Raw genomic sequence first — 14,030 nt, 5'->3', positions numbered from 1 at the left:
CGGCCTTATTTGGAAACAGGGTCTTTGCGGATGTTGTCAAGATGAGATCATCAGGGTGGGTCCTCACCCGGTACGACTGGTGCCCTTATAAAAAGGGGAAATTTGGACACAGACACGCACACGTGAAGACGGAAGCAGAGATGGGGGTGATGCTTCCGTGAGCCACAGAACATCAGAGGCACCAGCAAATGCAGCAGCTGGGAGAGGCCTGGGGCAGATTCTCCCTCGGCCCGGCAGGGACCGGCCCGGCCGGCACCTCGGTCTCGGACTTCTGGCCTCTGGGGCTGTGGGGGAGTCTGTCTCTGTGGTCTGAGGCCCCCGCTCTGTGGGTCTGTCACTGCCGCCCCAGCAAACTGATACACTGAGTTTTGGTCAATGTGCACGAACTACTTCAATCATGGGGAGCCCTAACTTTTCTCTAAGACACTGAATAGCGTAACTCTTAGAATAAAGAAAAGATTTCTGGGCTTCCCTGGTGGCGCAGTGGTTGAGAATCTGTCTGCCAATGCAGGGGACACGGGTTCGAGCCCTGGTCTGGGAAGATCCCACATGCCGCAGAGCAACTGGGCCCGTGAGCCACAACTACTGAGCCTGCATGTCTGGAGCCTGTGCTCCGCAACAAGACAGGCCGTGACAGTGAGAGGCCCGCGCACCGCGATGAAGAGTGGCCCCCGCTCGCCGCAACTAGAGAAAGCCCTCGCACAGAAACGAAGACCCAACACAGCCAAAAATAAAAATTAATTAATTAATTTAAAAAAAAGATTTCTACACTTCACTGCACTAAGAAACTACCCTTTCAACAAAAGAAAGCAACGTCATGTACAATTATGTTCAGCGACCTACACTTTGCTTTAATCCGCTCTTTGTAGAAAAGGTAGGGGTTCTCTTGTCGACAGCGGTTTCCCTGCAACCTCAGCGAGCGCAACTCGGCCCGCCAAGTGTGTGCAGGGGAGTGTGCCAGCTGGGCGGGGACAAGACAGAGCTCATTCCTGGGGCAGTTCTGCTCCCGCGAACCCCAAATCCTCCGTCTGCCCCAGACTCCACCCACCCCCAACCTCCCATCAGTAGCCAAAAACGTATTTTTTGTTTTAAACGTGTAACAACTGGGAACAGCCTGAGTAAATTCCAAAGGCCCCAGGACCCAGCACGTGAGAAAGGAGCCTCGAGAGCTGAGATGAGGCCAAGGGCGGCCCAGACGGCGCCCCTGGAGAGGGATGGGAGCGGCGTCAGGGATGGGGGAGGCCCACAGAGGGTCCTGCTCGCTCCCCACTAAACCCCCAGCAACTCGCAGCTGAGCCTCTGTGACTGGGCACCAGTCCAGAAGGCCCCCGACGGCCGCGAACGGGCACCTGAAGGGGGACCTGCCCCTCAGGCCACGTGGATCCCTGCGCGGCACATACTCACGGCCCATCACCCTCCCAGGTCAAGCACCTCGAGGAAACCCCACGCTGAGAGGCGGAGCCCTCACTCCTTCCGCGTCAGACCGCAGCTCAGCCCACCACCTGGCCAGTCTCGGAGCCTGTCTGTCCTGCCATATCTAAGGGCGCGTGGCCTCCGGGACCGAGCACGTGCTCCGCCAGGCTGACCCCGTGCCCACGGGTGTGGTCCCTCCCCGTGGCCTCCCACGCAAGCGTTAATGGTCACAAAACACTACGCTGTCCTCCTAGTGCCCTGCAGAAACCGCAGCCTCAGCTCGAAGGGTCTGGGTGACAGGGAAGCGAATGGCAGCAGCCCCAAGCCGCTGAGCCTCAGTCCGGGGTGGTCACCACACCCTTCCCTGGGGGGTGCTTCCAGAGCACGAAAGCCAAGCCAGCGCCCCTCTCCCAACCTCACGGGGCTGTCCTAGGACCCAAGACTCTGCGCAGCCCTGTGGAGATCCACCCTCAAAGCGCAGCCCGCCAAGAGCCACCTTGTGCTCGCACCGCCAACGCCTGCCCGTGGGCCCACTGGGAGGGGGAACCCAAGTCGTGAGCCCCCGAGTGGAAACCACACACCATAAACACAGCTTGTTGTTTTAAATAAAACCGAAATCGAACTTCCAAACAGAAACATCTCACAGTCTCTCCTCTCCACACGCCAGCCCAGGGTCACGGTTAAGACCACAGCCCGAGGCCACTGTCACAGGCTCTCGGGCACGACCACCCACCGGTTGGCCTGGTGAGGCCGCTGGGAAAAACGCTCTCTTTTAATACTTCTCTATGACTATTTCTAAATGAGTTTAAGAGAAGTTCTTCCCGCCAGAATCTGTGCTCTCAAATAACTTTCACTAACTTATGACAGGCGCCCTACTTAAGTAATAAGGGGAAGAGAAAATATTTTGTAGCACACACTTGCAAAACAGCCCTTGGCAGGAGCCTGTCCTCACGCAGTGACTTTCCAAGCAGCTTCCCGAGTACAGACTTGATTACGTCGAAGGCCAGGCTGCCCTGAGTTCCTTATCAGGAAATGCGCTACTGGAATTCCAAAGAGTCCTCAGGACCCACACAGAGCCCGCACCCAGGGCTCAAATCCCTCACATGACCTCCCAAGACTGTTCCACGCACAGGATGCACCACAGTGAACCTCACCGGATCTCCGGCGAAACTTGAGCCAGACAATCACCGAGGTCCTGAACCCAGTCACGCACTGTGCTTCCCGCTTCCTGACTCTAAAGCACAGGAGGCGTGAACACTGTGAGCAGGACACCCTTCAAGACCAGGCGCTCTGGACTGCAGCTCCCGCATGGCGGGCTCCAGGCACACACGTTCGTGCCCACTCTGAGCACCGAGCAGAATGTCCCCAGGCTACACACACGGGCACAGGCGCACACGTCACACCGGTACTCCCTGCGGGGAGGGGCCCCAGTCCCGAAGGTCCAGGCCGTAGGCACTTGCAGGTGGTCCTGGAGGAGAAGTGAAGGTTCGCAGTGCCCAGAAGAACCAGAGAGGCTAAGGTGCCACATGAGCCATGGAAAGAGGACAGCTGCAGAGAGGGAGACAGATGCGCCCCGGTGCGGGGGGCCTGGGGGGCAGAACAGACAAAGAGAGCAGGCGCGGAGTCCCCAGGCGCAGCGTCTGCCTGCATGGAGAAGAAGGACAGAGCCTTCCTTGAAGACACGCCTCCACGTCTCTCGGAGCTCCCCGGGAGACCAGCAAGCCTGCCCGCCAGCCACAGCCCCACTCCTGCCCCAGCCCCGAGGGAGGCAGTGCCCGCCTCGCCAGCGTCTGGGCCACCGGGCACCACGAGAGCACCAAGCCCATAACTCCTTTGTGCATACTACACAATTCCATCTTCCGCTGAGCTGACAACTTATCAGGTCACAAACGAGGGCACCGACAGCGGCGTGGGAGCTGTGGCTGTCCTTTCCCGGCCACCCCAGCAGGGCTCCCTGGCACTGTCCCACTGCCAGGGCGCCGGGCCTCACACACTGGTGGCCAAGCAGCCCCGAGTGGTCACCAGCTGGGAAGCCTCTACCGGCCACCTTCTCCGGGGGTTGCAGGCCCCACGACTCCTCTGAGACCACTGCCCTCGGGACACGGACCGCAGTTCACTTAAGTCTCAGGAAAAAGTGTGAAAGGGTCGAGAGTGAACAGAACAGCAACTTCTTCCTTGGACAAGGACGGCAGGTGCGAGGAATCGAGAAAACAGGCTCTGCCGTCGACCCAGAGCAGTGGACCCAGTCCTGTCTGTACTGTGCCCAGGCCTCGCCCTGCACCCGGCACAGTTCAAGCACATGACCTCTGCCCCGGAGCCGAGCACTGGGTGGTGGCCGGAGACGCCCCCCCCCACACCGCGTCCCCACCGCACACACGCCAATGCCACACATACACCCCGCCACACACAGTCCACCATAAACCCACGCTCACTCACCCAACCACCACACCCCCTGCAGCACAATCATGGTACAAGTGTAAAGTGGGGCCCAGGGAGTGCCATCGCCCGGAGCTGATACACCAGCACGCCACTTCGTTCACTTCCTGCCCCTTTCCTCAAGTCAGACGCCAGCACAGTGATCTCCTGCCTTAGTGTAAGAAGGACCCCAGGACGCACTCAGTCTGCCGCTGATCAGCTATGGAACCTTGAAAACCCTACTATTCAACATCTTCGAGGCCTAGAATCTTTTAATAAAAATGTGGAAAATGCCACCTACTTTCTTGGGTTTCGTAGGGGAAGAAAAAGAAGGTAAGTGAAAGTATCTGGAGAGCCCGTGCCTCTCGTGCCTCTCACAGACCTTCAGGTTCCTGGAAGATGCAACGCAGCAGCCAATTCCCGAGTGGGATCCCTCCCACGTGGCCCGGGGCAGCGTGGGCCCCAGGGCTTGCTGGCAGGAAGGCAGGGAAGGCAGTGCACACGCGCCTCCCGTCTCAGCCCCGTGCCCGCTCCCTGCTTCTGTCCACGCAGAGGCCCTGGGGCGGGAGCCAGAGAACAGAGGAGGAAGGAAGGGAACAAGAATGGGGTCTTGGGGAATCGCATGGCACTTACCGTTTCTGACTTTGTGGACCTTTTGTGAATGGGTAGTTTGCTTATTGGAAGAAAGAAACCCCGGGGCCCTCATCCACCTCAGAGGGCGTTGTCACACGTGAAGACAGGGGCCACCCAGAGACCCTCTGCACACAGACCTAGAAGAGCAGCCGTCACTAGAATGCCCGAGAGACGTCCTTCGGGGCAGGGTAAAAAGAAGAGCCTCAAGCACAAAGAAAAGGGATTTTTTTCCTTTGAAAAGTGAGGTGTTAGCTTAAGGAGGTTAGATGAGCTTACATACCTGATTATAGCTTTTCCCATAAAAAATGCTCAAAAGAGGGTTGAGCATTCGCAGCTGTACCACCCCAGGTTTGGCTGCAAACCTCTGTCCTACCCCCGACCCATCTACCTCCATGGGCCTCAAGCCCAAAGACTGCATCTGAGATGCTAGCGTGAGACCGGGCTGCAATAAAGCCCAGCTCCACGGGCTCCAGCACCCAACTCACACACGCTCTGCCAGAGACCCCTCCCCCAAACACGGGGGCGGGGCCCGGGCTTCCTGCAGCTCCTCCATACGTCACCACTCTGCCCGAGGCCAAGATGAAAATACACGGGGGTGGAGGGCACGGGTCGGTGAGCTAGGTGGTAAACTTTTCAAAAGAACAGGAAAATTCAAAATCTAAAAACAATCCTTGTTCAAAAAATTAACAAGAACAGGGGCTTCCCTGGTGGCGCAGCGGTTAAGAATCCGCCTGGCAAAGCAGGGGACACGGGTTCGAGCCCTAGTCCGGGAAGATCCCACATGCCGCGGAGCAGCTAAGCCCGTGCACCACAACTACTGAGCCCGTGCTCTAGAGCCCACGAGCCACAACTACTGAGCCCGTGAACCACAACTACTGAGCCTGCGCTCTAGAGCCCATGCTCCGAAACAAGAGAAGCTACCGCAATGAGAAGCCCGTGCACCTCAATGAAGAGTAGCCCCCGCTCGCCTCAACTAGAGAAAGCCCACGCGCAGCAACGAAGACCCAACGCAGCCAAATAAATTAATTAATTTTAAAAAAAAATTCACAAGAACAAATTTTAAACAGAGGTTGACCACAACCAGGAGATGGAGAAAATGGACAAGAAGACTTGTGAAGGATGTGCTGGGATCAGACGGTGGGTCCTCAAACCAGATGCAGATGCGCTGCCCACACAGTTCCCAGCCCCGCCCCCACAAACACCCAGGATCCAGACGGCGGCCCCGGTCTTCACGTGTGACAACGCCCTCTGAGGTGGATGAGGGCCCCGGGGTTTCTTTCTTCCAATAAGCAAACTACCCATTCACAAAAGGTCCACAAAGTCAGAAACGGTAAGTGCCATGCGATTCCCCAAGACCCCATTCTTGTTCCCTTCCTTCCTCCTCTGTTCTCCGGCTCCCGCCCCAGGGCCTCTGCGTGGACAGAAGCAGGGAGCGGGCACGGGGCTGAGACGGGAGGCACGTGTGCACTGCCTTCCCTGCCTTCCTGCCGGCAAGCCCTGGGGCCCACGCTGCCCTGGGCCATGGCCGTGTACACATCCAGGGCCATGGGAGCAGACTCTGCCCCGCCCTGGGCCAGGGACCAGACCGCTGCTCTGCTCCCCTTTCAAACTCGCTACCCTGGCCAGCCCTCAGCTCCATCTGCAGGGTCCCCCACACAGCTTGGGGGGGAGCCTCAGTGGCAACCACGAGATGGTGCAGACGACCCTGCCGGACCAAACCCCGCATCCTCACTCTCAGAACACAGTACACCGCAAACCTCACCATCACCTTTCTTTTTTTGGCACTAAGAATACCCAAATCCCTATTCCCAACGGGCAACACAAATAATGATCAAGGTACGTATTCTATGATATACACACAGTACTACATATAAAATAGATAACTAATAAGGACCTACCGTATAGCACCGGGAGCTCTACTCAGTACTCTGTAATGACCTGTACGGAAATAGAATCTAAAAAAGAATGGATATGTATATGTGTAACTGATTCACTTTGCTGTACAGCAGAAACTAACACAACATTGTATATCAACTATACCCCAATAAAAATTAAAAAAAAAAAAAAAAAGTTACCTAATCTAGAGTGCACAAGGCCAAGCCATGAAGGCGCCTCCCTGATTCTGTCCTGGTCGACCCCACAGAACAGCCCACCAGCCCGGAGCCCCCTGCATCGCCTTTCCCCTGCCTTCTTCTTCCTCCCACCAAGATCCAAGTGGGCTGCACGGGAACTCCCCGCAGCCAACATCCACAACTGCACAGAGCCCTCGTCCCCTGAGGCACAGCAAGGAGCAGGAGGGAAGGTGGGGTTTCAGGTTGGTCCAGCAGTCAAGTTCAGCTCAGTTTTAATAGAACCTGTGGAGCTCTGCTCTGAGCCAGATACAGGCAAATCTCTTCACCCTCAAATATAAAACTTGGAGGAAATCCCTTTAGCCAGCTTTTAAAATTTGAAGGTATTAAAAATAAAATGGGGAGTTCCCTGGTGGTCTAGTGGTTAGGATTCGGCACTTTCGCTGCCGTGGCCCAGGTTCAAGCCCTGGTCCGGGAACTGAGATTCCGCAAGCCTCGCGGTGCAGCCAGAAAAATTAAAACATAAAAAATAAGTAAAAAAATAAAATGAACACTGGCTCCATGAGGATCCCTGTAGCTAACGATGGAAGGAAAATAATGGCAATATTATAAGCAACAAATGAGGTGCTACAAACAGCCGACAAACCCTTCCAGTAGCAGGCAGAATCTCCATATGCCTTCCTGCCCAGCACAGCTGGGGTACCAGAGCCCAGAGGCCAGTTCAGCTAGAAACGTCCAGAGGGAAAGGAGCTGGGGCACAGCCTGGGCTCAGACCCTCCCTTCTGCTCTGCCCTGCCTATATTCCAAACCCTGTTCTTGGGCATGTGCACTCTCCAGGCAACTCCAACGTCCTGGAACAAAAGGACCCAAGTCCTACTGACCAACAAGGGCTGTGGTGGGGAGAGCGAGAGCTTTCTGGGGAGGTGTGTGAACACAACTGCCAATTTTTATATGAACAAAAAGCATGCATTTAATGAAATCTAATTTAAATGACATCTAATATTCCACACTTTGTATTTTAAGAGCGCCTAGCCAATGAATATTCCCCAGAACTCTAAAATTACAATAAGAATTTACTATACTCAAAAATCCGGAATACATAAGTTTTATTGGTGTAATTAGCTAGGCATATTTCTTAAGAGAAAGAAGCAAAAGTGTGCTTTGTTATCTATTTTTAAATCCTGACAAATATCTTTGTTAAAAAGGCAAACGTATCATTAGCATTAGGATCTACAAGCTTCTTACCACCTGCAAATCCAACCCAGCCTTCCGCCCTGCAGCCAAGGCACAAGACGGAAGCCCCCCCCAGCCACGTGTGCTGTGACTGTGAAGTGCCACAGTCACTAGTGGCCGACCACTAGCCGGGTGGTGGCAGGGTCAGCAAATCGCCACTCCTACCATATGAGGGGCACGAAGAGACCTGCCCAGAAGAGCTGCATCACCAGACGGCAACACATTCCCCGTCATGAGGGGCCCCAGGCACAGGACGCCCTCGCCCACCCCCCCAGCCCACATCCGGGCAGCAGGTGGAGGGGGACTTAGTTCTGCCGCTGACAAGACCTGCAGTTCCCGTGCTCACAGCTCCACAGTGAGCACAGCCTGCTCCGGGTGCCAGGATGCCACAGACAGGGCGTGTCGCTGCTCTGCACACCCCAGCCAAGTCAAAAGTGATCACTCTGCAGTAACTGTAATGTAGTATAACGTTTAAATTTGAGTATCACTATATTGTACACCTGTAACTTACTACATAAGTTTTATATACTACACATCAACTGTACTTCAATTATAGAAAGTGATTGCTTTTCTATTTTTTATGGTGGTGTTCAATTAAAAACGTAAACCATTAGATCCAAGCCTCCATTCAGATAGACACACTGCCTTTATTACTCTAACAGCCACTTCCAGAAGCCACTCTGTTTTTGGAAACATAACTCAGAACTCCTGTCCACAGGAAGCAACTGTACCAGCCTGCGCTGCCCTGGGGTCCCTGCTGCTGACAACCCTCGGCGGCGGCAGCCACACCCGCGCCGAACCCTGGCGGAACGCGTGCCATCGAGAGCCATTTCAGGCTCATCTCTCCCCCGACCCTTGCGCTTTACCAAGAAAGACGTTAACACAGTGAGAATTACACCAGCCATCAGGGGAAACTCGTGTTTTATGCTAGAGAAAGGAAAACAAAGACTAAATCTAATTATCGTAAAGCTTCTATTTTCATCGAGCTTTACCTCCATAAACAGTGTCACTGAAGCTCTAGGGAAGCCTCTCACAGGGGAAGGAGCCGAGGCCCCGCAGGACCTGGGCCCGCATCCAGAGCTGGCATCGGCCCGCCCCCCCGCCCCCCCCCCCCGCCGGACCCTGGAGCCACAGCCACACCTGGATCACCTACGGGCAGGGCCAGGTGGGAGAGCCCAGCAGTGTGCACTGAAGGGTCTTTAACAAGCCCACCTCTGTCCCAAAAAGTGATCTCAGATGTGATCTAAATGGTTCATATTCCACCTTACGCGGTCAAAATGAAAATTAAAAATAATGAATGATATAAATAACAATGAACAATTATTAGAGAGCCTGCAAAATTATTCTGTTTTTATATTTGTGCCTTTTGATGCCAGGAAAGGTCATGGATCGCAGACCCCGGCACCTGTGCCCACACACGCAGGCCCCGGACCCGGGAGGTGGCCTCCCTGGTGATCAGTCACAGTAGCACCTTTATCTCTATTCCTTCCATACACTGTGGATTTTTTAAAGACAATTATAATCAATATGAACTGAATGTTGATGGTTCACAAAGTGATAAACGGCATGAGACACCGTGGATTACTGCCATGGGATTTACCGTCAGAGCCAGCCCTTCACACGTCAGAAAACCTCCCAAATATTAACACACCTACTGCTCACAATCCGCCAGAAGAAGTGGGCCAGCCCCAGAATCTGCCAGCAGAGCTGCTGCTAACTTGTTTCCTTTTAATCAGGGATCACCAATTGCCTGTTCATAACCTAGTTTAAGCAGCATGTTGTTTTTCCTTGTTATAAATTAAGGCCAATGTTACCGGTTCCAAACAAAGGCCAGGCTCCAGCCTGCAGTGTGTGTGGGCCTGGCTGCCCCGCCCGCCCAGCTCACCCCCTGCTGGGCTGAGTCTCTCAATGGCTGCCCCACGGCCCTGACACCCAAGCTGAATGCATGGGCTCATCCTGGAAGATGGCCGTGGGAGCGCTCCCAGCATGCTACAGGGCCCACCACGGCCCCTCACCACCACACCCCACTGGCCAGGCTGGCTTCTTTCTAACCCCAGACTACCGTGCAGACTAAGATCTCTTTCCATCACACCTCACCCCCATTTCCAAGGAAACACTTCCTCAAGTCAAAGAGGCCAGCCAGGTGCATTTCAAAGTGGCCGGATACAATGACGACTGAGATAGAGGACGGGGTCTGTGAGGTTAAGTAGCAGGAAAGGCTTCTTTCCTGTCTGCTAGAAACAACACAAAATAGAAAATACACTTTGGCACTGTTTGCTTTAAAACACTAACTAATACCTGGCCAAGGTAGGAAACACGCAAAGGAGCCAAGAGTTTTCTTTCCGACGTGTCCCAGGGAGGAGGGCTCTGTCCTAGAGCAACGAGTGCCAGTCAGGCCCCAGGCTGCAGGAGGGCAGCTGCCCCTCCGGCCACAGCCGTGCGAGGAATTCCCGGCGGGAGGCAAGGCTCAGGGCAAACGAGCCAGGAGCCCACTCCACACCCACCAACCACACACGCTGGCCTCGGACTTCAGGAAAACCACGTGTGGCTACCAGCTGGCCCACACACGGGACACAGAGCAGAGCACAGGCAGGCAGCCTGCTTCCCCAGAGGAGGGACAGTTCTCAGACGGCGTGTGTGCGACACGCCCAGAGCACAGAACAGGCACCGCAAGCAGGTCCTATGGGCTCCAGACCACTTGGGGACAGAGCCAGTAAGACAGCAGAAGTTGACAAGAAACCAACTTCTTTTACAGACCAGGCTGCCAACCTGTCTTAATTTGTCCATAGAACTCCTCTCGCTGGGACACCACACAGCTCACTACCGCCCTGAAGCACCCTCGTTTAAGTGAAATCCAGGACAAAATCCAAAACACTTAGCCAAAACTCTATCAAGCCCAAGAAAACCAATGTGAAGACTTAAGAAATATTTTGATACTTTTTACAAACCAATGAAAATAACACAAACTGATGAGAGAGGCAATACAATAAAATATTTACCGAGTCCATCGTTAGAAGCCGAGGTTGATGACTGTAAATTAAATCCAACAGAGGCGTGTCCCAGAGCAGCACTGAGGGTATTCTGAAAGAAGAGAGTAAAGTTAGCTCATGTAAATAATAATTTCTACTCAGTTCTTTTTATGTCAGTCTCTCTCCATTTGGACCACACTACAACCTTCCTTTACCTCACGGAACTCCACACAATCAAGAGGTTTTTAGGATGTCTGGCTGGCTGGTTTGGGCTGTAAAGGGAGAGGACGCCAGGAGAGGCACTCACACCTGGTGGTTTGTGGGAGGACGCTACCCAGGTGGAAGTCTCTGTTCTTGATCATGGTTCCTGGACAGCAGTGCCCAAAGAGGCCCAGTTAAGGGAAGAACACTCCGATGGGCCGGTCATTCTCCCCAGAGAAGGGGCTTGAGGACTGGGGTCCTGGAAGGGCCGTCCACAGACTTTCACCTTACTTGGAGTTTGACAGTAAACCTTTGTCGAAGTTATGCATTTGTATCTTCTACGGACCCCCATCACACTCAGAGTAAAATGTGAACTCTCCTTTTGGCTCACAAAGCCCCGATGGCTGGCCCGGCCGCCTCGTTCTGCCTGGAGGCCCTCTCCCAGCCTCAGGCTGTGCTCCTGCGGCGCCCGGATGGGCCCGGTCCCGGCCACCCTGTGTCCACTCCACTCCTCTCTCCAATCACCTAGGGATCCATCCTCAAAGGCAAAGGACCATAATTCAGAACACATAAGCTTCCCGGGATCCCAGGGCGGAGACGTGCCTCCAGCGTCCATGGCAGGAGAAACCGGAGGTTTGGGGCGGCCCCACAAGGGCTGGCACACTTCGTCAACATGACTAAGAGATGTCGTCTGGGGGTGGCTGCACACAGGGGCCTCGTGGGCAGGCCAGCCACAGGCAAACAACCCCCTTACTCATGAGTAAGCTGCAGCTACATGTATCAACATAAGCGAATCTCAAAAGCCGTAACAATGAGTGAGGAAAGGTCTCAGAGGAATATATTGAATATATGTGTCTTTCAAAAGTACATGAAACTTAATATATTCGATTTACTATGTATACAGTAAAAATCAATAAAAAAGGACTTCCCTGGTGGTGCAGTGGTTCAGAATCCGCCTGCCAACGCAGGGGACACGGGTTCAAGCCCTGGTCCGGGAAGATTCCACATGCCGCGGAGCAACTGGGCCCGTGAGCCACAATTACTGAGCCTCCGCCTCTGGAGCCTGTGCTCCGCAACGGGAGAGGCCCGCGCACCGCAATGAAGAGTGGCCCCCGCTTGCCGCAACTAGAGGAAGCCCTCGCACAGAAACGAAGACCCAACACAGCCAAATAAATAAATAAATAAATAAATAATAATTAAAGGTGCTAAAAACAAACAAACAAAAAAGGAACACAGAAACTTCCCTGGTGGTCCAGTGGTTAAGAATCCGTCTTGCAACGCAGGGGGCGCCAGTTCGATCCCTGGTCAGAAAACTAAGATCCCACATGCCGTGGGGCAACTAAGCCTGCGTGCCTCAAGGAAAGATCCTGCATGCCGCAGCTAAGACCCGACGCAGCCAAAAAATAAATAAATAAATATTTTTTTTTAAAAAGAATATAAAACCCTAGAGAATCTACAAGAAACCGTGAGAGCTAACAAATGAGTGCAGCGGAGCAAGGCTGCAGGACACAAGATCAATGTGCAAAATCAGAGGTACTTCTAACATGCCAGCAGTGAACACTCTGAAAGAGAAATAAAGAAAACAACATCATTTACAACAGCACCAAAAAAAAAAAAAAAATATCTAGGAATGGATTTAACCAAAGAGATGCAAGACTTGTACACTGAAAACCCACAAAATACTCATGAAAGAAATTACAGACGACCTGAACAAGTGGGAAAGCCCTGTGTCTGCGCTGGGAGACAAGATAGTTACGAGGGCAGCCCTCCCCAAGAAGGAGCCCACACCGCCTCTCCCAAAGCTGGCCCAGGTCCTCACAGCCACAACCAAGTGTCATCAACGCTTTCCTTTAAACATCTCAGACTTGCAACTTACAGATCTACAAAAGTTCCGTGAAAGGTTTTTTGAGAGCAGGCAAGGAAGACATAGCTGAAATGTCTAGTACTCCTGAGTTGCCAGTTTTATTCCCTAAAAGGGTGATCAAAAAAAAAAAAAAAAAAAAGGACAAATTCTGAGAAAGGTATAACCTTCTAAAACTGAACCAGGAAGAAATAGAAAATATGAACAGACCAATCACAAGTAATGAAATTGAAACTGTGATTAAAAATCTTCCAACAAACAAAAGTCCAGGACCAGATGGCTTCACAGGTGAATTCTATCAAACATTTAGAGAAGAGCTAACACCCATCCTTCTCAAACTCTTCCAAAAAATTGCAGAGGAAGGAACACTCCCAAACTCATTCTATGAGGCCACCATCACCCTGATACCAAAACCAGACAAAGATACTACAAAAAAAGAAAATTACAGACCAATATCACTGATGAACATAGATGCAAAAATCCTCAACAAAATACTAGCAAACAGAATCCAACAACACATTAAAAGGATCATACACCATGATCAAGTGGGATTTATCCCAGGGATGCAAGGATTCTTCAATATATTCAAATCAATCAATGTGATACACCATATTAACAAATGGAAGAATAAAAACCATATGATCAACTCAATAGATGCAGAAAAAGCTTTTGACAAAATTCAACACCCATTTATGATACAATCTCTCCAGAAAGTGGGCATAGAGGGAACTTGCCTCAACATAATAAAGCCCATATACAACAAACCCACAGCAAATATCATTCTCAATGGTGAAAAACTGAAAGCATTTCCTCTAAGATCAGGAACAAGACAAGGATTTCCACTCTCACTGCTATTATTCAACATAGTTTTGGAAGTCCTAGCCACAGCAATCAGAGAAGAAAAAGAAATAAAAGGAATACAAATTGGAAAAGAAGAAGTAAAACTGTCACTGTTTGCAGATGACATGATACTATACATAGAGAATCTTAAAGATGCCACCAGAAAACTACTAGAGCTAATCAATGAATTTGGTAAAGTTGCAGGATACAAAATTTATGCATAGAAATCTCTTGCATTCCTATACACTAATGATGAAAAATCTGAAAGAGAAATTAAGGAAACACTCCCATTTACCACTGCAACAAAAAGAATAAAATACCTAGGAATAAAGCTACCTAGGGAGACAAAAGACCTGTATGCAGAAAACTATAAGACCCTGATGAAAGAAATTAAAG

General features: G+C 52.1%; 1 protein-coding gene across 11 annotated transcripts in view; it reads right to left on the bottom strand.

The window, feature by feature from the left end:
- Positions 1-14,030, bottom strand: part of ANKRD11 (ankyrin repeat domain containing 11) — a 166,471-nt gene that overhangs the window by 88,688 nt on the left and 63,753 nt on the right. For all 11 annotated transcript variants that reach the window (XM_057534971.1, XM_057534967.1, XM_057534972.1 and 8 more), the window contains exon 2: positions 10,763-10,844. The gene's annotated coding sequence lies outside the window, so the exon portion shown is untranslated. The remainder of the gene's footprint in view (positions 1-10,762; positions 10,845-14,030) is intronic.

Source organism: Balaenoptera acutorostrata, chromosome 19 (assembly GCF_949987535.1).
Source record: "Balaenoptera acutorostrata chromosome 19, mBalAcu1.1, whole genome shotgun sequence".
NCBI classification, from domain to species: Eukaryota; Metazoa; Chordata; class Mammalia; order Artiodactyla; family Balaenopteridae; genus Balaenoptera; species Balaenoptera acutorostrata.
This window is presented reverse-complemented; position numbering and strand designations above follow the sequence as displayed.